Source organism: Melozone crissalis, unplaced genomic scaffold (genome assembly GCF_028551555.1).
Source record: "Melozone crissalis strain CALT ecotype California unplaced genomic scaffold, PUWL_Pcris_2 ptg000021l_1, whole genome shotgun sequence".
In the NCBI taxonomy this organism is placed as follows: domain Eukaryota; kingdom Metazoa; phylum Chordata; class Aves; order Passeriformes; family Passerellidae; genus Melozone; species Melozone crissalis.
In genome coordinates this window covers 4,856,434-4,881,313 of record NW_026535799.1, presented here as the reverse complement: position 1 = coordinate 4,881,313, position 24,880 = coordinate 4,856,434, and the positions used below count along the sequence as shown (strand labels likewise).

Here is a 24,880-nt window from a genome sequence, read left to right as displayed (position 1 = left end):
ATGGGATCAATGGGATGGTGGGGATGGGACTGGGTTGACAGACTAGCTGGGATGGGATGGAACAGGTGGGATGGGTCAGGTGGGATTGGGCTGGGCCGTACCCCGTTACCTGCTGGTGTTTCCTGGAAGAAGTCCAGGTCTTGGTGCAACAGGTGGGAAAAAAGCCGCAGGCTCAGGCTCTGACGGAGACGCGCCATCAACAGCATGAAGAGAGACCCCCGGCAGCCAGAAAACAGCACACTGTGGGGACACAGGGACACGGTGACATCGGGGACGTTGGGGACACGGGGACAGGCCCTGGGAATGCTCCAACCCACCTTGTGGCTCCAGCAGCCGCCACCATCCCGACAGCTCCGGCGGTGACTCCGTCCCCACTCCCGATGGCATCCAGCACCTTCCTGGTGGTGTACGGCCCCGCCATCTCCCCTGGGTGTCACCGAGGCTGCGTCACCACGGGTGAGACCACTGACACAGGGGGACCCTGATTTGTGGGGGGCAGGATCCGGTCTGGGGAGCGGGGATCTAATTTTGGAAAGGTGGGACACAATTTGGGCAGGAGACAATTTAGAGAAGTCAGGACCCAATTTGGGGGGTTTCGTGAAAAATTTAGGGATTTTACACCCAATTTAAAGTGTCAGTACCAATTTTGAGGGGGTTCAGCACACAATTTTATGGATCAGAACCTAAACATAGGAGATCAGGACCTTAAGATCCCAGGTCTTAGAGGTCAACATCCATATTTGGGCATCAGACCATTAGTTTGATGGTCAGCACCCAATTTTGGGGGACCAACAGTCAAGTTTGCAGGGTCAGAACCCAATTTGGAAAGTGAGCACCCCATTTTTGCAGGGTCAGCACCCAACTGAAGGGGTCAACTCACAATTTAAGAGGGTCATCACTCTATTTTAGGGTGGTCATCGCCTATTTAGGAGCTCAACACTCAATTTTAAGGCGCCAGCATCCAATTTGGTGGGGTATCCCAGATTGGGGGGTTCCCAATTTGGGGCTGCAGAGCCCAAATTGGGGGTGTCAACGCCTGTCACCACATGTCAACGTCCTAAGGTGACGTTAGGATGTTTGTATCCCCATCTGTGTGTTCTGTTTATGCTGGATATCATGTTCTGTGCCTTCAAGGCTGGCTCTGAAGAGTGAAAGTTTTGCTTTGGTTTTGTTATCAGCCACTCCCCCATGGCTGGCGGGACACAGACACAGGGCAGTACATGGTGCTGCTTTTGCTTTTTGCTTGGCTTTTTGCTTTTCTCTTGCTTCTGCTTTGCTCCTGCTTCGCTCTTGGTTTTGTTTCCGCTCATTATTTAGTTTAGCTAAGCAGTCCGAATTTTTCCCCGGACTGTTTCTCCTTTCCCTTTTTTCGACCTACTTGAGCCTGCTCCAGACCAGGACCTGGGAACACCGAGAGTTTGCACTTTGTGGCTGCAGCAGCTGCCCCAGGACCAGAGGGACTGAGAACAGAGTGACCACCCCCAAGAGAGACTTTGTGAATTTGTCATCTTTTTCAGAGTGGTGAAAGAGTGTTGTCATCTGGTATTGTTCATTTTGTGTGCCTTGCCTGTTAAATAAACAGGTTCTTTCCACTTCTCTCTGAGGAATCTTTCCTGAACTGGTTTGGGGACGGGCTGTGTGGGTTTGCTTTCTGGAGGGGCCCCTTTTGGAGGTTTTCTCCCAAATTTGCCCTAAACCAAGACAGTCACCCACCAACGACAGCCAGCACGAGGCAGAGGACAGCAGCTCCAAGGACGTTCCTCTGCTCCCAGGTCAGTGCCAGAGTGCGCCGGACGCTGCCAGGAGCCTTGGGGATGCCTCCGGGGGTCTCGGGGACGCTGCCGGGAGCCTTGGGGACGCTGTCAGGAGCCTTGGGGATGCCTCTGGGGGTCTCCGAGATGCTGCCGGGAGCCGGCGGCATGGCCCAGGCCAGCACAGCCAGGGCGGCAGCGGCGTGGGTGACCCCGAGCCAGGCAGGCGCCGCGGCCGCCAACAGCCCCGGGCTGGCCCCAGGCGGCCCCAGGAGGCTCTGGAAGGTTCCGAACACCGCGGGGGTGGCGGCGGCCGTGACGGCGGCCGCGGTGGCTCCGGAAGGACGGCGAGGGGCTGGCAGCCGGGTGGCCACGGCCAGGATGGGCAAGCGCAGGGCAGCCTCGAGCCACACGCCCAGCACGCCCAGCGGCGCCAGCAGCGGCACCAGCGGCACCAGTAACACCAGTGCCAGGGTGTCGGCCACCAGCAGCACGCCGGGCAGGAGAGTGGCGGGTGGCAGCGCCATGGTGGGACCGGTACGGACAGTGCTCTCTGTGGGGCTCACGGGGAATGAGCAACAGCCTGTGGAGACACCAGTTAAAACCAGTTAGGACTGGGGCGCTCTCCTGTGCACACCAGTGCTCTCAGTCTAGACTACAGTGCTCCCAGTCTGGCCCCCTGAGCTCAGCAGTCCACACTAGTGCTCCCAGTTCAGCCTGGGGCACTTCCCAGTCCAGCTTGGGGCACTCACCAGTCCACACCAGTGCTCCCAGTCCAGCCCTCTCAGCTACCCAGGCCACACCAGTGTTCCCAGTCCAGCCTGGGGCGCTCCTGAGTCCAGCCTGGGGCGCTCCCCTGTCCACACCAGTTCTCCCAGTTCAGACTACGGTGCTACCAGTCTGGCCCCCTGAGCTCAGCAGTCCACACCAGTGCTCCCAGTTCAGACCCCTGAGCTCAGCAGTCCATACCAGTGCTCCAAATTCAGCCTGGGGCACTCTCCAGTCCACACCAGTGGTCCCAGTCCAGCTCGGGGCACTTGCCAGTCCACACCAGTGCTCCCAGTTCAGCCTGGAGCACTCTCCAGTCCAGACAAGGCACTCACCAGCCCACACCAGTGCTCCCAGTTCAGCCTGGGGCACTTCCTAGTCAAGCCTGGGGCATTCTCTAGTCCATATCAATGTTTCCAGTCCAGCTTAGGGCACTCACCAGTCCCCAGCAGTGCTCCCAGTCGAGCCTGGGGCTCTCCACAGTCCACACCAGTGCTCCCAGTCTAGACTACGGTGCTCCCAGTTCAGCCCTCTCAGCTCCCCAGTCCACATCAATGTCTCCAGTCCAGCTTGGGGCACTCACCAGTTCACACCAGGGCTCCCAGTCCAGCCTGGGGCACTCCCCAGTCCACACCAGTGCTCCCAGTTCAGCTCCCAAAAGCTCCGTTAAGGTTTCGCTTTCGAGCCCCCGCCCATCCCACTCTGCCCCGCCCTCTCCCCGCCCTGCCCCCATCCCCGCCCAGACCCCGCCCCCTCCGGGCACCATCTCCTTCGCCTCTCAACCCGCTCCAGCCCCCTCTGCCTGGCAACCGATGATGTCACCTCCTCTTTGACCAATCACAGGCGCTATTTCAGGCGTGGGCGTGTCAGGCCGGGATTCCCGCGCGCGCCTTCCGGGAAACGGCGGCGGCTGCCGGGAAGGGACTAGGGCGGCATCGGGATCACACCGGGACCGTCCGAGGGCGACACGGTCCGGACCGGGACACGCTGCGAGCAGCACCGGGGCCCGCACGGGCCCCCGGGACTGCCCGGAACCACCGGCGGGAAGAACCGGGAGCAGGACCGGGAGCCAGCAGGACAGACCGAGACCCACCGGCCACAGCAGAACCCACCGGTCCCCGTGTCCCCGGTACTGTCTCCCCCCATTCGCCGGCTCCTGGCCCTGCTGGGCCCTGAGCGCGGGCGATGGACGCTGGTGGGGAGCTGATGTCGGCTTCTGCTCTTGGTACGGGGGGACCCCGACCGGGGGGGCAGGACCCATTTGAGGGGCTTTGGGATCTGATTTTGAGGCTTTTTGGACATAACTGGAGGGGGACAGGATGCCGTGGGGGGTTGCAAGGCCAATTTGAGGGGTCAGGACCCAATTTAGAGGTTTTGAGCACACGGTTTGGGGAATCAGGATCCAGTTTTGGGGCTCGACACGCAATTTTGGGAATGGTCAGGATCAATTTAAGGGGATTTGGGATCCAATGTGGAGGGTTTGGACGTAACAGGACCCCTTTGAGGGGATTTGGGATCTGATTTATGGGTTTGGACATGACTGGGGAGGGGGACAGGACCTGAGGGGGGGTTGCAAGGCCAATTTGAGGCCAAAACCAATTTAGAAGTTTTGAGCACCCAGTTTGGGAAATCAGGATCTGATTTTGAGGTTCAACACACAATTTTGGCAGTGGTCAGGACACAATTTCCAGTCCTCTTCCCTCAATTCAGGGGTCACCACCCATCGTGGTGACGCTGATGCTGTGTCCCCACCGGTGAGGTGGCCGCCCCCTACTTCACGGGCCCTGTCACCCACCGGGTGGCACAGGAGGAGGACGCCTCAGGCGCTGTGTGGCCCCTGGGGCTGGGTAGGTGGGTGACACCGGGTGAAATAAACAGGGCAGGAGACTTTTTCTCCTTTTTAATGCCTTTATTAAAAGTGATCAGCTCAAGGTTGGGAAGCTCGATGGGTCCGAAACTGCTCCCAGGGTGACTCGGAGGAGGAGGAAAGTGCAGCTTTGTCCACTAAAGGGCAGAGCTGGGGGTCCCACCTGTGACGGTGTTCACAGGGGTTCTTGGATGAGGGAAGAGATGAGGATCTGACTCCATGTTTCAGAAGACTTGATTTTTTATTTTATGATATATATTACATTAAAACTATACTGAAAGGATAGAAGACAATGTTTCATCACAAGGCTAGCTAAGAATAGAATAGGAAAGAATGAAAACAAGGGTTTGTGTCTCTGACAGAGTCTGAGCCAGCTGACTGTGATTGGCCATTAATTAGAAACAACCACATGAGACCAATCACAGATGCACCTGTTGCATCCCACAGCAACAGATAATCATTGTTTACATGTTGTTCCTGAGGCCTCTAAGCTTCTCAGGAGGAAAAATCCTGAGGAAAGGATTTTTCATGAAAAGATGTCTGCGACACTTCACCTTGGCAGCAACTGGTATAACTGGTTCACTCTGCAACCCTTTTTTGCCCAAAAAATTGGCAGATTTTTTATTTATAACACCCCTGACCCCTCTGTCCATCCCGGCTGTGCCATCACCCAGCTGGGCTGTGACAGCCTGGCAGCTGAGGTCTTGGCTCAGGGTGAGAGGCAGCAAAGGTTCTCAGCATCTCTGCAGGCTGGGTACTTTGTTCCTCACCTCCAGACATCACTCTGATCTCTTAATTCTGTATTGGCTCGTTGTTTTTGGGTTTTTTTCGGTAAGTTTTGGTGGGGTTGCTTCCCATGGCATGCTGGTCCCGAGGTTATTTTGCATTTTCTCTGATGCCCTCCCCCCCCATATTCCGTCCTCTCACTGTTTGGAGAGAAGGGCCATCAATTTAGCCTCAGGCAGGGCCATCCCGATACAAAAGGAGCGATTAACTAAAACGACTGGTGATTACAATAACAGACAGGTAGAACTTCACTGTGACTGTGCTCACAGGGGTTCTTGGATTGGGGAAGAGAAGAACATCTGACTCCATGTTTCAGAAGGCTTGATTTATTATTTTATGATATATATTACATTAAAACTATACTAAAAGAACAGAAGAAAGGATTTCATCAGAAGGCTAGCTAAGAATAGAATAGGAAAGAATGATAACAAAGGTTTGTGGCTGGGACAGAGAGTCTGAGCCAGCTGACTGTGATTGGCCATTAATTTGAAACAACCATATGAGACCAATCACAGATCCACCTGTTGCATTCCACAGCAGCAAATAATGTCAATGTTTACATTTTGTTCCTGAGGCCTCTCAGCCTCTCAGGAGGAAAAATCCTAAGGAAAGGATTTTTCAGGAGAGATGTCTGTGACAGCCTGACTGCCTGTTCTGACAAAAGCCTGTGCTCTAAGAAACTGCTGCAGCCCAAGACAGAGATAAAGGGGGGGCCCTTGAACTCTGAAACAGAGAGAGAGGCTGCTGTGGAAAGCAGGGTCAAAATGACCCCAGGAATTCTTTCTGATAAAGAAAAATTCACAGGAAATGTAACAGGAAATCAGTAGAACTAATATGTATGAACCTGTTGTGAAATTGCATGCAGATGTATTTGAGAGGGAGGTATGTGACTGTGTTCTCAGGGATCCAAGGGTGAAAGAAGAGATGAAAATCTGACTCCATGTTTCAGGAGGCTTGATTTATTATTTTATGACATATATTATATTAAAACTGAGCAGCCCAGCTTCTGTCCAGGCATTATTTCTTCTAAACAGCCCATTATCGGTCCAGAGATTATTTATCCTGAGCTGCCCAGCTTCTGTCCAGGGATTATTGATCCCGAGCACCCCAATTTCTCTCCACAGATTATTGATCCCTTACCTGTAGGGTTCCTGCACACCTCAGTACTCCTCAGATGATTGAGCAGCCCAACTTCTGTCCCGGGATTATTGATCCTGAGCTACCCAGCTCCTGTCCAGGATTATTGATCCTGAGCAGCCCAACTCCTGTTCAGGGATTATTGATCCTGAGTTACCCTGCTTCTGTCGAGGGATTATTTCTCCTGAGCAGCCCAGCTTCTGTCCAGGGATTATTGATCCCTTACTTGTAGGGTTCCTGCACACCCCAACACTCCTCAGGTGATTTAGCACCACAGTAGCCCCCGGATGCAGAGACATTTCTCCATCACATTTAAAAGAAAAGTTCAGGTGGGTTTTCCAATGAGCAATCTGGATTTCCCTGGAGTTCAGCAGGCAGGATCACATACCCCAGCTTCTGTATCCCTATGGAAAGGTGATGGCACAGGGAATATCTGCTCTGCTGCTGACAAACAGCTGCAGCTGCTTTGGGTGCCTGAACATCTGCAGTGACAACTGCACCCAGCTGTTCCTGCTGCAGGGAGCGATTTTGGGAAAACATGGGCAGGATTGAGATGCTGTTCCCAGGTGCCTTCTAGAACAGTATCAATAATCTTTCTGGAAGGAATGAGCTCCTGAGATTTGTTTTGCATTCTTTTATAGAAGAAAAGAAATTTATTAAACTGTTTCTTTGTCCAGTGTCATTGGAGAGGTGGCACTTTCAGCCTCCAATCCATGGTCACTTTTAAAAACCTATAAATGTTAGAGTCAGAAAATAAACTTCCTTTTCCTTCACCTTCAGAATCCCTGAAAAGAACTGCTGCACCTCACCTGCACCTGGGTGCTGGGCCCCAGCTCCTGAGGGCAGCATCATCTCCCTGCTCACCTGTGACACAGGTACCAGCTGGGGAGTGAAAGAGCTGGGGCTGGGTGATCCCAGCGACAAAATAAAGCTATGCCTGCTTTTAATGTAAGAATTGGTGTTAAAAAGTGTGAAAAACGCTAATCACGTGTTTTTAAAATTTCAAAAAGTTGAATGATAATAAAATGGTTAAAAAATAGCAATATAATTAGAGTAATAATTGGACAATTTGGATTAGGACAATAAGAGACAATAGAAGCAAAGAGTTATGCATGTCCGGGTACCTTTTTCTGGGCAAAATAAGCCTGATAAAGGACACACGTTAACAAGGGATTAACCCTTAAAAAACAATAACCTGTTGCATATTCACACACCTCATACATGATGCATAAATTCCATTCAAACACAGGATTCTGTCTGGTCAGTGTTAGTTTCTTCCTTTGAATCCTGACGGCTTCTTCCCGAGTGAGGCGGGAAGAAGTTCGTTTCTTCTGATAAGAGAGCAATAAATTCTATTTCTCTGAAAGATTTAGGTGTCCTGTGGCTGCTGACTGGTGTGAGTCCTTTCTTTAAAAAAAAAAAAGTATCTTACATAACATGGTTTCTATTTTAACATTTTGTTACAACCTACAACTAGATTTAACACACTACTTAAGAAAACTAATACAGCATCACTTTCTAACGTAACACATCAAGTATTCGTTTGAATATCTGCCAAAAGCCAATCAGAAACCGCACGTTATTCAAAATGCCCATTGCGGTGGGTGGAAGGCGCTGATTGGTGCCGGGGCAGGCGGAGGCGGCTGCGGGCGGGTTCCATTGCCGGCCCGGCCCTGCCCGTTCCGGCCGCGTGTCCCTGGCAGCGGAGCGGCGGCGGCAGCGGGTGCGTGGTGCGGGCCGGGCCCGGGGCTGGTGCAGGGCCGGGCAGATCCGCGGTGCCCGAGCGGGGCCGGGCATGGCTGGGCAGATCTGCGGTGCCCGAGCGGGGCCGAGCATGCCCGGGCAGATCCGCGGTGCCCGAGCGGGGCCGAGCATGCCCGGGCAGATCCGCGGTGCCCGAGCGGGGCCGGGCATGGCAGGGCAGATCCGCGGTGCCCGAGCGGGGCTGATGCAGGGCTGGGCCGATCCGCGGTGCTGGAGTGGGGCTGGTGCAGGGCCGGGCAGATCCGCGGTGCCCGAGCGGGGCTGGTGCAGGGCCGAGCAGATCTGCGGTGCCCGAGCGGGGCTGGTGCAGGGCCGGGCAGATCTGCGGTGCCCGAGCGGGGCTGGTGCAGGGCCGGGCAGATCCGCGGTGCCCCGAGCGGTCGCTGCCCTGAGCGCGGTGCCCCGAAGGGCCCTGAGGCCCCAGGGCTCCGGGCCGGGCCCGGCGAGGCGGTGGAGGGCCGAGGGCGCTGAGGGCGATGGCGGCGGCGCCGAGCCGGGGCCGCGGAAAGAGCCGGGCCGGGGCGGCTCTGCCCGGGGAGGGGTTTTGCTGCCAGCAGCGGCACCGGCTCCAGCGCCGGGCCAAGGGCTGCAGTGGCGGGGCCCGGCTGCAGCCACAGAGAGCGGCCCTGGGCGCTGGAAACGGTGGCTCCGGGCTGGGAGGGCCCCAGCAGCAGCAGCAGGAGGAGGAGGAGGCGGTGGCCGGGCCCGGGATGAGCGCTGGCATGTATTATCTGAGCGGCGCTGATGTCTCTCACGCTTTAGCTCTAGAATTACTCTGAGGCCCGGCCAGCCCCCGATCCCTCTGGCAGTGCAGCTTTTCCCACTGCTGGCGTCGAGTGCTTAGACCAGGCTGGGACCCAGCCTGGGGAGAGGGCTCTGAGGCAGAGGGGGAATTTTCCAGAGGAGAAATCCATTTGGATTGAGGTGAAATGTGCATCTGTGAGCTCAGTCTGCAGCTTGTTGTTTAGTCTGACTGTGACTGTGTTCACAGGGGTCCAAGGATGAGGGAAGAGACAAGGATCTGACTCCATGTTTCAGAAGGCTTGATTTATTATTTTATGACATATATTATATTAAAACTATACTAAAAGAACAGAAGAAAGGATTTCATCAGAAGGCTAGCTAAGAATAGCAAAAGAAGGAATGATAACAAAGGTTTGTGGCTCGGACAGAGTCGTGCTGACTGTGATTGGCCATTACTTAGAAACATCCACATGAGACCAATCACAGATCCACCTGTTGTATTCCACAGCAGCAGATAAGCAATGTTTACATTTTGTTCCTGAGGCCTGTCAGCTTCTCAGGAGGAAAAATCCTAAGGAAAGGATTTTCCATAAAAGATGTCTGTGACACTTGTGCATAGTAAACTTTTTTTCCCAAAGAAAAAAAATTCCAATATTTTCTTTTTTCCCAAAGAAAATATTCCAAGAGCTGTTTAGCATGGGTCCTCCTCAGTTCCACCTTTTTAGGGCATGTGTATTCCTTGGTTGTGGTTTTGGTCCTTTCTTATCATCTTCAGTTTTGGCCGCTGCCCACACTGCCTTCAGAGGATGAGTGCTGATAGCTGGCACATCTGTACCAGGTGTCCTCATCCCATGTTCATTGGATGTTATCCCATCCAAGCAGGCACTGTAACACAAGCACACTTATATCAACTACATCACTATTATGTCTAAGCTTATAATTAACAACAGAAATAAAAACTGTATCTTTATAACAAAGTTATTTTAACAGCACCCATCTAAAATCCATGTTAACATTTGCACAAAGCCAATATTGCAATCTGTATCTATAGCAGGCCAAGGGCTGGGCGCCCCTCGGTGGCTCTGGCCCGGCAGAATTTTGGGGGTCCCGGTGTTTGATGCTGACAGAGCCCCGGTGCTGGGCCGGGGGTGCGGGGGACCCTCCCTGGGGGGGGTCGGGCTGCCCGGGGCAGGCGCTGCAGCGTCAGCCCGGAGCCACAGGGGAATGGCCCGGGCCCGGCAGGCTGGGGGCTGGCACAGCAGAGAGGGGGCCCCGGAGCTGGGGGAGCCTCTGCAGCCTGCGGTGTCGGACACCCCGATAAGGGGGAGCCCAGGAGCCCGGAGATGGTGGCACCATGGACAAGGGACACCCATGGTGTGAAGAATGCATATTTTATGATTGGCTCTTTGCAAATATTAAAACGAATGTTATGTGTTATGTTAGGATGTTATGCTGTATTGATTTTTTAATTGATTTTTTAAGTGTGTTGAATATAGTTTAGGTTATAACGTAATGTTAAAATAGAAACTGTGTATGTGAGGTATTTTTTAAAGAAAGGAATGAGGTACTCGCAGCAAGATGGCAGCCACAGGACACCTAAATCTTTCAGAGAAAGAGAATTTATTGCTCTCTTATCAGAGGAAACTAACTGCTTCCTGCCTCCCTCAGGCTTGAAGACGCCTTCAGGATTCAGAGGAAGAAGCTGATACTGACCAGACAGAATCCTGTGTTTGAATGGAATTTATGCATCAGGTATGAGGTGTGTGAATATGCAACAGGTTATTGTTTTTAAGGGTTAATCCTCGGTTAATGTGTGTCCTTTTTTGGGCTTATGCTGCCCAGAAGAAGGTACCTGGACGTCTGTTACTCTTTGTTTTTGTTGTCTCATATTGTCCTAAATCCTAATTGTCCAAATTACTAATGCTCTAATTATATTACTATTTTTATAACCATTTTATTATTATTAAACTTTTAAAATTTTAAAAACAAGTGATTGGCGTTTTTCACCCTTGGGTACCCTGGGTGCTGAAACAGGGACCCCACACAGGCAGCACCCCTGGGCCCCTCTGACTCACCTGGGGAGCCCAGGGAAGGAACCTCTGGAGTTGCCCCAGCAGCCCAGAGAGAGGGGACACCAATACACACTGGGGCTGCAGGAGCCCAGAGAGGAGGGAGCCCCTGAACTGCAAAGTAGGGAGACCAGAGAGGGGAACTCCTTGGTGGGTGTTTTTTTGCTGAATTTTGGTGGTTTGGGTTTTTTTGAGGGTGGCTGAATCCTGGTGGTCTGGAGGTTTTTATGGACATCAGACACCTGGTGAATTCTAGAGATGGACTCAGGCAAGAGGAGCAGCCAGTCCCCAAAATCCCACTCTTGGCATCCCTCATCCCCCTCTGCAGTCCTCCCTCTAACATCTTTAGGCCTCTGGGAAGAGCCCAAAGGGATGGAAGTGCCTAAAACGCTGCTGAAGTGCCTGAGCTGCTCTCACCTGTGGATGTTCCTGTCCACAAACATCTCCTGGTCAGTGCCACGGGGGGCTGGGAAGGAGTTTAGGGGATCCTGAGAGGATTGGAAGGAGTTTTGGTGGCTCTTGGCTCCATTTGTGGTGCTGGGAAGGGGTTAAGGGGGCTCTGGAGGGGTCTGTGGGAGAGTTTTGGGAGTTGTGGAAGGGCTGTGTGGCTTGGAGAGAACTTGGGTGGGTCTTGGCAGAGGTGGGAAAGAGTTTTGATGGATCTTGGGGCCATTTCTATTGCACAGAGTGGTTCGGGGTGTGGGGGACAGCAGGGATCTGTGGGGTGGTTTGATGGAGCTGGAGTGGCTGTGGGGCTGGGAGGGGGTTTTAGGGCAGTCGTGACCCCCCAGAACTGCCCCCAGACCCTGCGCACAAGGTACTGCTGGGGGACAGGGGCTCCATGGAGGGGTTTGTGTTCCTGGCACCGTGGGAGTGAGGGGGGATTCCCCGGGGCCCTGTGTGACCCCCGCATGCCAGTGTCACCCCCTTGTCCCTCCCCACAGGGCTCCTGCCCCAGCTCTGCTGCCCCAGAGGGAATTTGGGGAGGGGGCAGAGGGGGTGAGCAGCCCCTGCTGGGGGATGGCCCCGGCCCAGCCCCTTTGTTCAGCATTGAGCTGGGCTGGGGCCGCAGGAGGAAGAGGCCAATGGGAAGCAGATCCTGCAGCTGGGACAGTGCTTGGGGTCAGGGCAAGGTCCTGCCCTGCACACCTGGCTCAGGTGTGACCCTGCCCCAGCAAGGGAGCGGGACATTCCCATCCCCACGGATCAGGGCTGGGAGTAGCACTTGGAGCACGGATGTGGAAATACTGGGAGCGACTGGGAGCTCACTGAGAGGGTGAATTATCCCGCCTTCCCCTTCTCAGGCCGCCCTGCCAGCTGAGAAATGCTCCTTGGGCCTCGGCGTTGGCCAACAGCCCCTGGGCTCAACTCCTCTGCAGCTCATCACAAACACTGTCTGCTCCAGGCACTGCTGATGCCCAACCAGCTCCTGGTTCCTTTAGCAGCAGTCCTGGGAACTGTTTTTATTCCCTCAGTGGCACAAGATCCCTGTTCTCACCCTGCCAAAGAAAGCTGTTGATGCCAAGTGCAGCCAGGATGAACCATTGCTGGGACTGAAGCCCCTCTCTTGGGGCCCTGCTCCAAAAGAAGCCCTTGGAGCTCTCCTGGGCCAGCGACTCCCTCTGAGTGGGGCCTCTCCCAGCTGGGAACTCTCCCGTTTGCTGCACTCGGGGATCCTGGACAACCACAGAGCCTGGGCCTATCCCCCCACTCCTCCAGGCTCAGCCCTTTGCCCTTTGCTGGGGAGATGCCAAAGGATCCTCAGGGAGCATTGCCTGCCCTCAGGGGAATTTCTCACAGGTGCCTTGCACTGACTCTTTGTGTCTGTGTGCACACAGAAGTGCCTGTGCTGCAGAAATGTGGCAGAAATGCTGCTCTCTGAGGGGTTTGAGTGCCTTGCATAGCTGAGCCAGTCAGGCTTGTAGGTAAGGTTAAATCACAAGCTGTAAGTGAAGTTAAATGCTGCTAAGAGTAGTTCTTAGTTACTAAGTTGTTACCTTTAATATAAGTTATAAGCTAAGTTAAATATTGTAAAGTGTTTTTCCTCTGTTAAATTGCAAAGTCATAGGTTTAAGTTAAGTTAAATGCTGTTACACTCTGCTCTTTTGCTAAATTGTGAACTTGAAGGTATCAGTTAACATTAAGGTACAAGTTAAGTCCTGTTAAGTTTGAGCTCTGTTAAGCTTTTAGGCTGTATTCATTTTATCCTTGCCCTCACTGTCTTTGTGTCACACACACAGGGACAGTTCTCAGTTCATTTCTGGTTTGATTACCTGGACTCTGTTTGGTTTTGTTGTTGCTTTGTTTCCCTGGTGTGCCTGAAGTGTCCAGTCAGGAGCAGAGTGACTCTTGCCAAGGAACTTTGTGCTGCTGTCCCTTAATATTAAATGTGATTTTTGCTGCTCCCTTGCTGGGGATTTTTTCAGCGCTCTCAAGGCCTTGTTGGTAGCAGGGTGAAGGAGCCCTGGCCCAGGCTCTGGCCCTGGGGGACACGGGGACGCTGGCAGGGGGTCCCTGTCCCACCCCCAGGGCCTCGGCCCCCTGTCCCCGTGTCAGGCTCTGGGGTCGATCTCATGGAACATCCCCTGGGGGAGGCTGCGGGGCCGGGGGATCCGGGGGGACCCGGGGAGACAGGGACCCCGCTGTGCATGAGCAGGGTTGGACTGCTCTGGGGGAACTGTGAGGGGGGCTGGGGCAGAGTGACCTCCCCAGGGACCTCACACAGCCCCCGTGATGTCACACTGACCCTGTGATGTCACACTGACCATGTGATGTCACACAGCCATCTCTGTGATGTCACACTGCCCCCTGTGATGTCACATAGCACATGTAATGTCACATAACCATCTCTGTGATGTCACACAGCCCTGTGATGTCACACTGTCCCCGTGATGTCACACAGCTATATCTGTGATGTCACACAGCCTCCTGCTGTGTCGCAGAGCCAACTCTATGTCACCTTGTGATGTCATACAGCAGTGCTGTGACATCACAGAAGACCGATGACACAAAGTCACCCTGTGATGTCACAATCTGTTCTCTGATGTCACAGCCTGCTCTATGATGTAACACAGCCACTGGGTGATGTCACAACCCACTCTCTGATGCCACAGAGCCACCCTCTATGATGGCAGACTCTACTCTATAGCCTCATATCCTGCTCTGTGATGTCACAGCCAGCTCTGTGATGTCACAACCCCCTCAGTGATGTCACAAAACCCTCAAGAACTCAGTTCTATTGAAACACTGAAGTTTCTTGGATTTTAAATAGATCTCTGTGAGGGACACAACTGAGAAAGTGTCCCCAGATTCCAGCTAGAGCAGAACACTGGAGGCAGTGATGACAGGTGGGGACAAGCAACGGAAAGGTGTCTCTGGTGCTGAGCAAACCTGGATGTGTTTGAGGAATGCAAAGGGCCAAGGCCTGAGCCCCAGCCCCTGGCCAGGCAGATCCTGTCCCTCCCTCCTTGCTCAGGGCTCTTCCCGGGATGGGCACTGGCATGTGGGGATGTGCAATGCCAGGGGCAGGAGCATGGGGTGGCCCCTGCCAGGCTGCTGAGCAGGGACAAGGAGGCCATGAGGCCCCAGGCCTGCAAGGGTCACTTGTCCCCTCCTGGCCCCAGGACCAGCAGCCATGGCCAAAGTGCTGCCCAAGGTGGCTCTGGCAGGGCTGTCTTGCAGCTGCTGCCCATCCCTGTGCCCTGTGCAGCCCAGGCTGTCCCACGGAGTCCCTGCCCTGCACCTCTGTCCCTGCAGGCTGTCGGCATCCCCTGGCTGCCCCACCTGACTGGGCCCTTCCTTTGCTGACAGCTCTGCCTGGCCACTGCATGGTGTTTGGATTGATTGATCAATTAGATCAAAGCTGTATTGGACTGTCTGAAAGGGGATGAGTTTCTTAATAAGTACAGTATGATATGATATAATGTAGTAGAATAAAGCGATGGATCAGCCTTCTGCAATCATGGAGTCAATGCTAATTATTACCTGGCTGGGAGCCTGCAACAACAGGCAAATACTGTAGTACTGATAAACAGAGGTACAGCCAGGGGAGGGAGGTAGGTGGAAAAGGCTTTGTGCTGTCCCTGCTCAGCACTGCCCTGAAGATCTGCACATAGGAGAAAACAATGAACACAAAACAACCAAATACCAAAGACTAAGCACAATGAACCCAAGTTCCCTGAGGCTGGAGTGTGAGCAGGAGAGCTTGAGGATCTGGGGGATCTCACACAAGAACTGGCTCAGGGCATTGCCATGACATAGGGGCAGGGAAAATGTATTGGCCGTGTGCATGAGAGCACTGAGAAAGGCACTGGCCCAGGCAGCTTCTGCCATGTGGGCACAAGCTCTGCTGCCCAGGGGGCAGAGGGTCCTGTGGTGCAGGGCTTGGCAGATGGACACAGAGCTGTCGGACCACATGAGGGTCAGAAATGAAAGCTCTGCTGTGATAAAGAACAAAAAGAAAAAGAACTGAGCAGCACATCCAGAGTAGGAGATGGTCCTGGTGTCCCAGAGGGTATTGTGCATGGCTTTGGGGACAGTGGTGCAGATGGAGCCCAGGTCAGTGAGGGCCAGGTTGAGCAGGAAGAAGAACATGGGCGTGTGCAGGTGGTGGCCGCAGGCTACGGCGCTGACGATGAGGCCGTTGCCCAGGAGGGCAGCCAGGGAGATGCCCAGCAAGAGGCAGAAGTGCAGGAGTTGCAGCTGCCCTGTGCCTGCCAATGGCAGCAGGAGGAAGTGGCTGATGGAGCTGCTGTTGGACATTTGCTGTGGCTGCACTTGGGCACCTGTTCATGGAGAAAGGGACAGTGAAGGGTTAGAGGAGATACCAGTAACCAAAATCAAAGCAATTTCCCATACACCCTCCTTTGTAACACACAGAGACATGCTCTTGTGTTGAAGAGTTCTGATGTTTTCTTTTTAAGCTCTTTCCATGTACTTCCTGGTATTCTTGGATATCAGAAACCCTCAGCATTTCTGCTGCCCTCTGGTAGAACAGAGTGATTTCCCTGAGGCAAGATAATGAGTGGAGACTGGGGGCAGATGATCTGTCACTTCATTCTGTTTGCAGTTCCTCTGGGCTTTCACTTTTCTCAGGTGGAGGATATTCACAGTCCCATGTTTCTCTTAAAAACCCCCAGGCACTGCTGAGAGCAGATGGATCCATCACAGCCCAGCTCCACATTTGTAGCCAAGGACTCACATTGCTCATTTCACCAACCCAGCAGCATTTTCAGTGTCACAAGACCTCTGCCTTTCCCCATGGATCTTATCACTCAGAGATGATCTAGGACAGGTTTGCATGCTGGGTTGAAGCTCCCGGCTTGGACTGAAATCTCAGAGGGACTTCCAGGTGTCTTTATGCTGGCATTGGATGAAGGGAGATGCAGCTCCTTCCCTGGCTGCCCTGACAGCATTGCCCAGAGCCGGGCACTGGAGACAGCATCACCCTGAGCCAGCGGTGCCCCCTCCAGAGCCCCCAGGGCTGGGCAGCTGCTCCCAGCCCTGTGCTCTGCAGAGGGAACTGGGCCCGGGGCTGCAGAGCTGCCCCATGGCTCTGCTGCAGCTCTGCCTGCACAGGAGGGGCTGTGCACGCCTTGGAGCCTCGTCCCTGAGGCAGAGGCTTGGCTGGGGCACAGGAGGGAGGGGGCTTGTTCAGAGGGAGAGGCTGCACTGGAGGGGATCCTGTGGACATCTCTCAACTTGCCCTGCCACAGCATTGCTGGGGTTTGTTTTCTCTCATTGCCTGATCTTCTCTCTGCTTGCTGGAGATTTTCCTCCTGCAGGGGTTTCCCTGTGCCTGATCTGTCCCTGCCAGCACTCACAGACCCCAAATCTCTGTGCACTCTCCCTGGCCTGACAGAACCCTGCCTGTTTGCAGGGCACTGTCTGGGGGCAGATTCTGTTTGCAGCTTGGAGAAAGAACAGCTCAGACTGAGCCTGATGACTCCAGCAAGGGTGATGCTGGTGCTGACCATAGGCAGAGTGGCTGAAGGCACATTAGGGATCTCCTGTGAACCTAATGGTCACTAAAAGGAACAGTTCAGATGTCTCAGGCACTTGTCAAAATTCATAATCGTCCTTTAATATTTATCCCCCCCTCCATGTCATTCTCCAGTATAAGGAATCTGAAGACAAAGTCTTAGGAAATGTCCTCATTTTTATCAAAATCCTTCTCTTGGAAATATTCTGGGACTGATCAGAAGCCGTCAGCATATCAGAGCTTCATGAGCATTTCACCTCCCTGCACCAGAAATACTCAGAGATGTACTCACAGAGTCTGTAGGCATTGGGATGTTCCAGCTGTAGGAAATCACTCCAGGAGCTGCAGCTGCATTGTCCTGCAGCCAGAGGCTGGCAGTGATTCTGCCCCAGGCACTTCTCAGCCCCTTCCCAGCCCTGCCTGATTGAAGCTCTCTGTGCCTCTGTGCTGTGCCTGGGGTGGTTGTAGGCAGTGCCCCAGCCCTGCTGGGCTGTGCACTGGAGCTGCTCCTGGGCAGAGCTGTCTCTCTGCAGTGCTGCCCTTGCCAGGAGCTGCCTCTGGGCCAGGAGCCCAGCCCAGCTCAGCAGCACAGACACAGCACAAAGACTGTAATGAGCCTCTGGGGCTTTGTGCTGATGCCCTGAACATCAGTCCCTGAGAGGGAGCTGAAGAAACCTCTCAAGAACTTCGAGTCAGAATCCAATTCCAAAATCTCTTTGACTTTTAATGGGTCCCACTGAGGGACATGACTGAGAAAGTGTCCCCAGGCCCCAGGCAGAGCAGAGAACTGGAGGCACTGATGACAGCTGGGGACAAAGAGAAGCCAAGTCTTGCTGCCCAGGGGCACAGCAGGGTCTGTGCCACCAAGGGCTGTGAGGAGACACCTTGTCCTGAGGCACTGGAGCCTCCTGGCACAGCCCCATCCAGGCTGGGCACTGTCAGCCCCTTGTCCTGCCCTCAGCATCCCCCCCCTAGCTCACATCCCAGCGGCCTCAAGAATCTGCTGGAAGGAGTCCCTGGGGAGCCTTGCTCAGCAATGGCGCTGGGGGCTCCTGAATGCTCCCTGCAGGGACTGCAGGTTTTACAAAGGACTTTGGGTTTTGCTTTGGCCTTGCAGTCTCTGAGAGCTTTGTGCAATCATGGCCTCCAATTATCAGCTGTAATTAGTCCATGGAGAGGCTTTGTCAGTAACAACCCTCAGTGGCGCTCATTAATGCTTCAAGGTACTTCAGTTATTTTAAGGTACTTGGTGTCTCCCTTTTGATAGAGACTCCGTTAGAGATTTGTGCAATCATGGCCTCAGTTATCTGCTTTAACGAGTCCCTTGAGAGCTTTGTATTGACACTCAGTGGAACTCATTAATACTTTGAGGTAATAACGGTTTTTAAGGTGCTTTGGAATTTCCTTTCCTCAGTGAGGCTTCTGAGAGGTTTTTGTGCCATCTGGCCTCCAATTCTCTCCTCCAAGGAGTCATGAGGACCATGTTTTCGGGATGGACCTCAGTGGGATTCATTCATGCTTTGAGACACTCTGGGATTTTCTTCTGTCTTTGACTCCTGGAAAGGTTTGTGCAATCTCCTCTCAGGCCCTGAGATTCAAGGGCTCAGCTCCAAATGCACCATGGGGCTCATTAGAATCAAGCAAGTCCTGACAAACCATGGTTTTCCCTTGATTTCCCTCTACTGTAGTGCAGTTCACTAGGAAGTTTTTTTCCTATTGTTATGAAGAAATATTTCAAAGAGCTTCTAATAAATCCACATTCCTGTTTTAAGGGTGTATGGTTCTATTTAGAGAAGAAATGTTAGCAGAATTCTGAGACTGACATTCTCCCCGGGACTTTGCTAAAGGAGCTCTAGCCTGCTCTGAGAAGCTGTGTCTTGAGATCTGACACAGTGTGGAGAGCCTTGCTCCACATTTCCGAACCCCATCCTGTCTCTTCTCACTCACCTGGCATCAGCTTAGTTTGGAGAACTGCTGCTCTCAGGCAAAGAGGGTTTTTTTTTTTCTTTTAGCACTCTAAAACTCCTGAGCTCCCTGTTGAAAACAGACACCCTCCTCAAGTATGTGCCAAGCCCAAGCTGCCACCAAGACCCCTCCAGAGCTGCCCTGGGCCAGCTGTGAGGATGTGTGGAGGCCCAGAGGCCTACCATCAGAGTCTCAATGCCCCAGACATGGAGGACTGGTTCTAGATAAGAGGAATAGGCTTTTAGGTTAGGGTGAGATGCTTTCTTCTCATATTGATCTTTGCAGACACATGCTGATTTATGTTACGTTAGGTTACCCCATTGGCCCATTGGCCTAATTACCCTAGTTCAACTCCTATTGCCCACGTTTGGCCCTAGAGTGTTCTCTCTCTATCCCTCCATTTCCCCTAGTTTGCTGTATTCCTCAACCCTTGTTTCCCTATTGGCTGACCTGAGATCTGACCCCCTCCTCTGCACCATTTTCCCCCATACCCATTGGACCCTGACCCTCAGCTCCACCCTCACTGCCCCAAATAGGACCATGATCCCTCAGCCTACACCCTGTCTTCATCCCTGGACCCTGTTCAGCTGTGTAGCCTGTTCCTGTACCAATAAACCCAGTTTGCTGGAGATCATATGAAGACCCATCCTGCTCATTCTGTCAGCTTTCTAAGCAGCAGTGAGGTTTGGGCTCATGAGTGCTGGACGCTCCAAGGGCCTCAGTAGGGCCATGATGCTACACATGGCGCCCGAAGAAGAACCAGATTCCTTAAGGTCCCTGTGAGCATCTCCAGCAGTGATCCTGCCAGCCAGACATCACTGGAAGCTGTACCCCTTCGGGTCAGCCACAACACTGAAGTGAGACTCCAGTTTTATCTAATGTCGCTAAAGAAGAAGTTGACAATCCCCTCAACAGCCGTGGGACCAGCTTCTCTGACAGCCCCATAAGCCCCACTTTGGCTGGAGATTGTGCCTGTGAGACTGAGAGCAAGTGACTGAGTGGCAGAGAGCTCCCAGGGCTTTGGGCTTTTGATTTTCTGTTCCTGTGGGTGGGCATTTCCTCTTCCACTGGGGGCAGCTATGGGAAATACTCATTCCAAGCTGAAAAGGATGCTTTTGTTAGGTCTTCGTGAGTTTTAAATTTAGAGGGGAGTTAATTTTCTGAAGGGAGTTTAAAAATTATTGTTCATGGTTATTTGAGGAGCTTCCTGATATCTCTGTTGATTCTATCTATCAGTTACCATTTTGGGATGCTTTCGGGGAAAATCTTTATATTTTATAAACACAAGGGGTTTTAAAAGTTGCGAAATTTTATCTGTTGTTTCATTCAATTTATAGGATCATTTAATGAGTTCATGGTTCCAACCCTTTGCCCTAGTTTATTCAACCCACCCTTCACGTTCCCAAACCCAGGTTCCCTGAGAACAGGATGGGAGATGGAGCCCGCCCTTTGGCACAGACAAGCCATCTGCTGTCTGCCATCTCCCCTCCTTTTCTGTCCTCTCCTCAGGATGGCAGTGGCCATGCTGCCTTGAGATATTCCCTCACCCACATTCCTTCATTCCCTAGTTCTAGTCCCCCTTCCTATAAATCACAAGATGGCAATACTCCTGTCAGAGAGACCGCCATTTTAGATACCCTCCCGCCTTCATCCCCATTTCCCGCCTTTGCTCCAGGTGCCTCCTCTGTGTCAGGTCCTACCTTAATGTTGAATTCCACCACTGCATTGGGTCCCTCCCCTATCATCAGAAAGGTTCTCCCCAATGCGGGCTGCACCTCTCCACTTCCAGGCCCCTTCTCCAGTCCAGCCTCTTCCAGTTCCCACATCACTGGAACCGGACATGGGGCCAACTGGAAGGAAGCCATTTTGGCTACCAAAGGCCTTCAACGCCAGGCATTGCCGGTCGGCAGAAAGGCCTGCGCCTCTGCCAGCAGACCTGCCTCCTCTACAAAGGAAAAGAGTGATAGCTTATCTGAGAGTGAGGAATCCATAGGGAATAGATTCCCATTTAGGTTTTGGACCCTGGGAATCCATAGGGAATAGATTCCCATTTAGGTTTTGGCCCCTGGGAATCCATAGGGAATAGATTCCCATTTAGGTTTTGGCCCCTTCTTATACTGCACAGTTGCCACCTGAATCTTGGATTCCCTACCTCCATAGGGAAATGAAGGACTTAGTAAAAGCTGCCAAGGATTATGGGAGGAGTTCTCCCTATTTTAACAATTTGCTGGACATGCCATTTACTACCCACATAATGGTGCCACAAAATTTAAACTGCTGTATGAAAATTATATTGTCATCTGATGAATTTATTTTCTGGAAAGGAGTTTGGATAAATAAAGTTCATGAGTTACCAAAAGGTTATGTTCAGGAAGAAGGGCGACAACACCTCACAATGGACCACATTACCAGGGAAGGAGACTATACTAGACTGCAGTATCAGGCTGAAGTCATCCCCCAGTCAATACTGGAAGATCTCAAAGGCGCCGCACGGTCCACCCTCCTCCAAACACCTGATGCTTCTACACACCACACTGACTTCACTTACATTCACCAGGGCCTGGATGAGAGCTATATCAAGTTCATAAAGCACCTTATGAAAGCCCTGGAAAAACAGGTAGATGATCAAAAGGTCCAGGATTATCTTATTAGCAAATTAGCTTTCTGTAATGCCAGTATTGACTGCAGAAAGGTTCTTCACAGCCTCCCCCTTGACCCTGAGCCGACCATTGCTCAGATGGTTGATGCTTGCATTTGCCAGGCGATCTCAGACTGTGACTCCAGCCTAGCCAAGACCACCAGTCAGGGTGCAATTGAAATGCTGGTTGCAGCAAATGTGCTTCCCCACAATACAGAATGTAATAAAGGCAGTGGAAACTGTTATAACTGCAGGAAAACTGGACATGTAGCAAAAGACTGTAAATACAAGAATACTGTTCTGGTTTTTTACCCAGCCCTCCTTCCCACAGCCATTACCCAAACTGTTCTTGAAGCCAACAGCACTACCAGCCCTCAGGAAACTCCCAGCAGAGCATGAAATGACACCAAATATGAAGTTATTCTGTCTCACCCTTCCATTGGTGAGAGATGTCCTAGGTTACAATATAAAGATGTATTCTATTCCCATCCTCAAGAGCTGTTGAAACAGGAGGGGCATTGTTTCATTCCTTATCTCCTGTTAATAAACCCATCAATGCCTTTCTGCATGACTCAGAGATAATGCCCTCCAGGAGCCATTTCTGTTTAATGGACCACCTCATGACTCATAGAATGATATCAGCCCATTGTGAGATGCTCCACCCAGGGGGGAAGAGCTAAGCATGCCCCCCTGGATATTATCTGGGTTTTGGGACAAAACAAGCTGCCTTTCCACTGGATTCCCCAGAGCAACAGCTACCTTTTCCACTGGATCTTCAGAGGTAGGCTACACCCTACTACAGGATCGCTGCTCCAGCATTACCACATCTGCCACTCCAGGAGGACTGCAGCCACCATTCCAACAGGACTGCTACCAACACCCTGACCAACAGAGTGACAGGTTATATTCTGACTTTATCAGTGTTTTTTGTTTTGTATTGTTGCATGATTTTTTTCCTAATAAATTGTATTTCTGACTTTGAATCTCTCTCTGGTTTTGCTTTCAAACCAGAGCAAATGGAAAAGCCTGAGTGGGTTTCCTGAAAAACAAACTCACCTCAGAAACCACCTGCTCAGTCCAGGCTGCCTGGAATGATGTCACCCTTCTACAAGGGACAGTGTGAGCATAAATGATCTCTGGGAGCAAAATTCTCTGAGTCTTGCAGCTGAATTCTCTATCCCTGTCCTTTCCATGGATCTGTGTTGCAGATGAAGCTACTGGTGCCATCCTCACCTTTTACCTCTCTCTTGAATGCAAACAGATATTCCCAGGTGTATTAAGCATGATTTTTCAAAGTTTCTACAAAACTTTTGTGTTCCTCATGGAACGAAGGGGCCATTTTGGCACTGAGGAGGTGACGTGGAAGCAAGGAGTCAGTTGTGACCCATTGAACCAAGGGGCCATGGTGACACAGCTGGGCCACATGGATCCAGTGGTCCATTGTGACAGTGTGGGTCCAAGGAGACAATGGAGACACCCCCAGAACCTCATGGAAGCAAAGAGTCCATGGTGACCCATCAGGGCTGCATGGAGCCAATGGGCCATGGTGGCACTGCCTATCCAAGAAGGCCATTGTGACACTGAAGAACTTCATGACACCAAATATCCATGGTGACACAGCAGGGCATCATGGGAACCAAGGAACGGCTGTTGGCGGTATGGAAACTCATGGAACCAGGAGCCGTTGTGGCACTGCAGAACCAACAGAGCTGCTGGACCTTGTCCCCTGGCCCTGCACAGCTCCTTGGGAGGCATGGCAGGAGCAGCACCCTGGGAGCCTCAGGAATGCCCCTCTGGGATCCATGGCACACACTCCCAGGGGCGGGAATTCCAGATTCCAGCCAGGAAAAGATGTTCCTGCCCTGGAAGGCAAAGCTCTTAAGAAGGAGAAAAAGGCCAAGTGGAGCAAGATCTTACAGTGACATTTCACTGCCAGCCTTCATAGCTTCACCCGTGGTTGTTGTAACTCCTGGAGTGGGAATTAAATCAGGGCAGGGTCTTTGGTGGGAGCTGCCCTGGGTCAAGAGAGACACTGAGAGAGAAACAGAGCAGGCAAAGAAAGGCAGGAGAGAAAGAAGGGCACAAACGCAATCAGCTGCGAAGGTGGCACTCTGAAAAACAAACTGGAACTGACAAAAAATTAATGGGACAGAAATCAGTAATTCTGAATGTTTTATTTACTATCAAAATGCAGGCCACACATCCAGCCCCACACAATCCCAATCCCACACCCTCAAGTTTGGATGCCACTTCTCCCAATCTCCTTCCAACCCCATCTCACCCTGGACATTGTGGAATCAAGTAGATTTGTCATGGGACTGAGTTTTTCTTAGGTGGGAATAAGGCATTTTGACATGGATTGGTCAATTTTGGGGTAAAATTGAGGTGTTTTCAATGGGATTGAATCATTTTGAGGTGTGTGTCTGAGCGGCATCTCAGGCGCCGCTCCACAGCTGCCGGGCTGTGTCACCACTGTTCCATGGCTGTAACTCCTGTGCCACCACTCTTCCATAGCTGTAGTTCCTGTGCCACCACTCTTCCATGGCTGTAGTTCCTGTGCCACCACCATTCCATGGCTGTAGTTCCTGTGCCACCACTGTTCCATGTCTGTAGCTCCTGTGCCACCACCGTTCCATGGCTGTAGCTCCTGTGCCACCACTGTTCCGCCTTTTCCATGCTCACTCCACTGCTGCTCAAAAGCTGTGCTGTGCTGTTTCTGCATGGTTCCTCAGCTCCTGCACCACTGCTCCACTGCTGCTCCAACACTGCTCATTTCCCAATGTTCCACTGCTCCTTCTCTGCTCCTCCCCTGCACTCCTGCTGTTCCACAGCTGCTGCTTCTGTCCTAGTGCTGCTGCCACAGCTGTGGTGTCACAGAGAGGGGTACGTTCGGGCAGCAACCACTGTGGTGTCACAGAGACTGGGACAATGGGACTGCCACAGCTCTGATGTCGTGGAGAGGGGAATGTTGGGGTGGCTGCTGCTGTAGTGTCATAGAAGGTGCAACTGGGGCTGCCACCACTGAGGTGTCACAGAGAGGGGAACGTTGTGGCTGCCACCACAGTGGTATCATACACATGAGAATGCTGGGGCTGCCTCTGCTGTGGAGTCATAGAGAGGAGAACATTGGGGCTGCCTCTGCTGTGGAGTCATAGAGAGGAGAATGCTGGGGCTGCCAAAGCTGCGGTGTCACAGACAGGGGTATCTGGGCCTTCCACTGCTGTGGTGTCACAGAGAGGGGGACTTGGGGCTGCCACAACTATGATGTCACAGAGAGGGAAATGTTGGGGCTGACACTGCTAGGGTTCCACAGACAGGGGATTTCTGGGGCTCCCACCGCTGTGGTATCATAGAGAGGGGAATGTTTGGGCTGCCATCCTTGTGAGCTCAAAGATAGGGTAATCTTGGGGC

General features: G+C 52.5%; 1 non-coding gene and 1 pseudogene across 1 annotated transcript; one reads left to right on the top strand and one right to left on the bottom strand.

Moving 5' to 3' along the window:
- LOC128937681 (antigen peptide transporter 2-like) overlaps nucleotides 1-2,278 on the bottom strand; it is a 59,060-nt pseudogene extending 56,782 nt beyond the window's left edge.
- A 6,497-nt stretch (nucleotides 2,279-8,775) lies between these two features.
- On the top strand, nucleotides 8,776-8,858 carry LOC128937730 (small nucleolar RNA SNORD45). The gene has a single exon (XR_008483080.1). It is a non-coding gene; the product is annotated as a small nucleolar RNA SNORD45 (small nucleolar RNA).
- The last annotated feature ends 16,022 nt before the right edge of the window (nucleotides 8,859-24,880 follow it).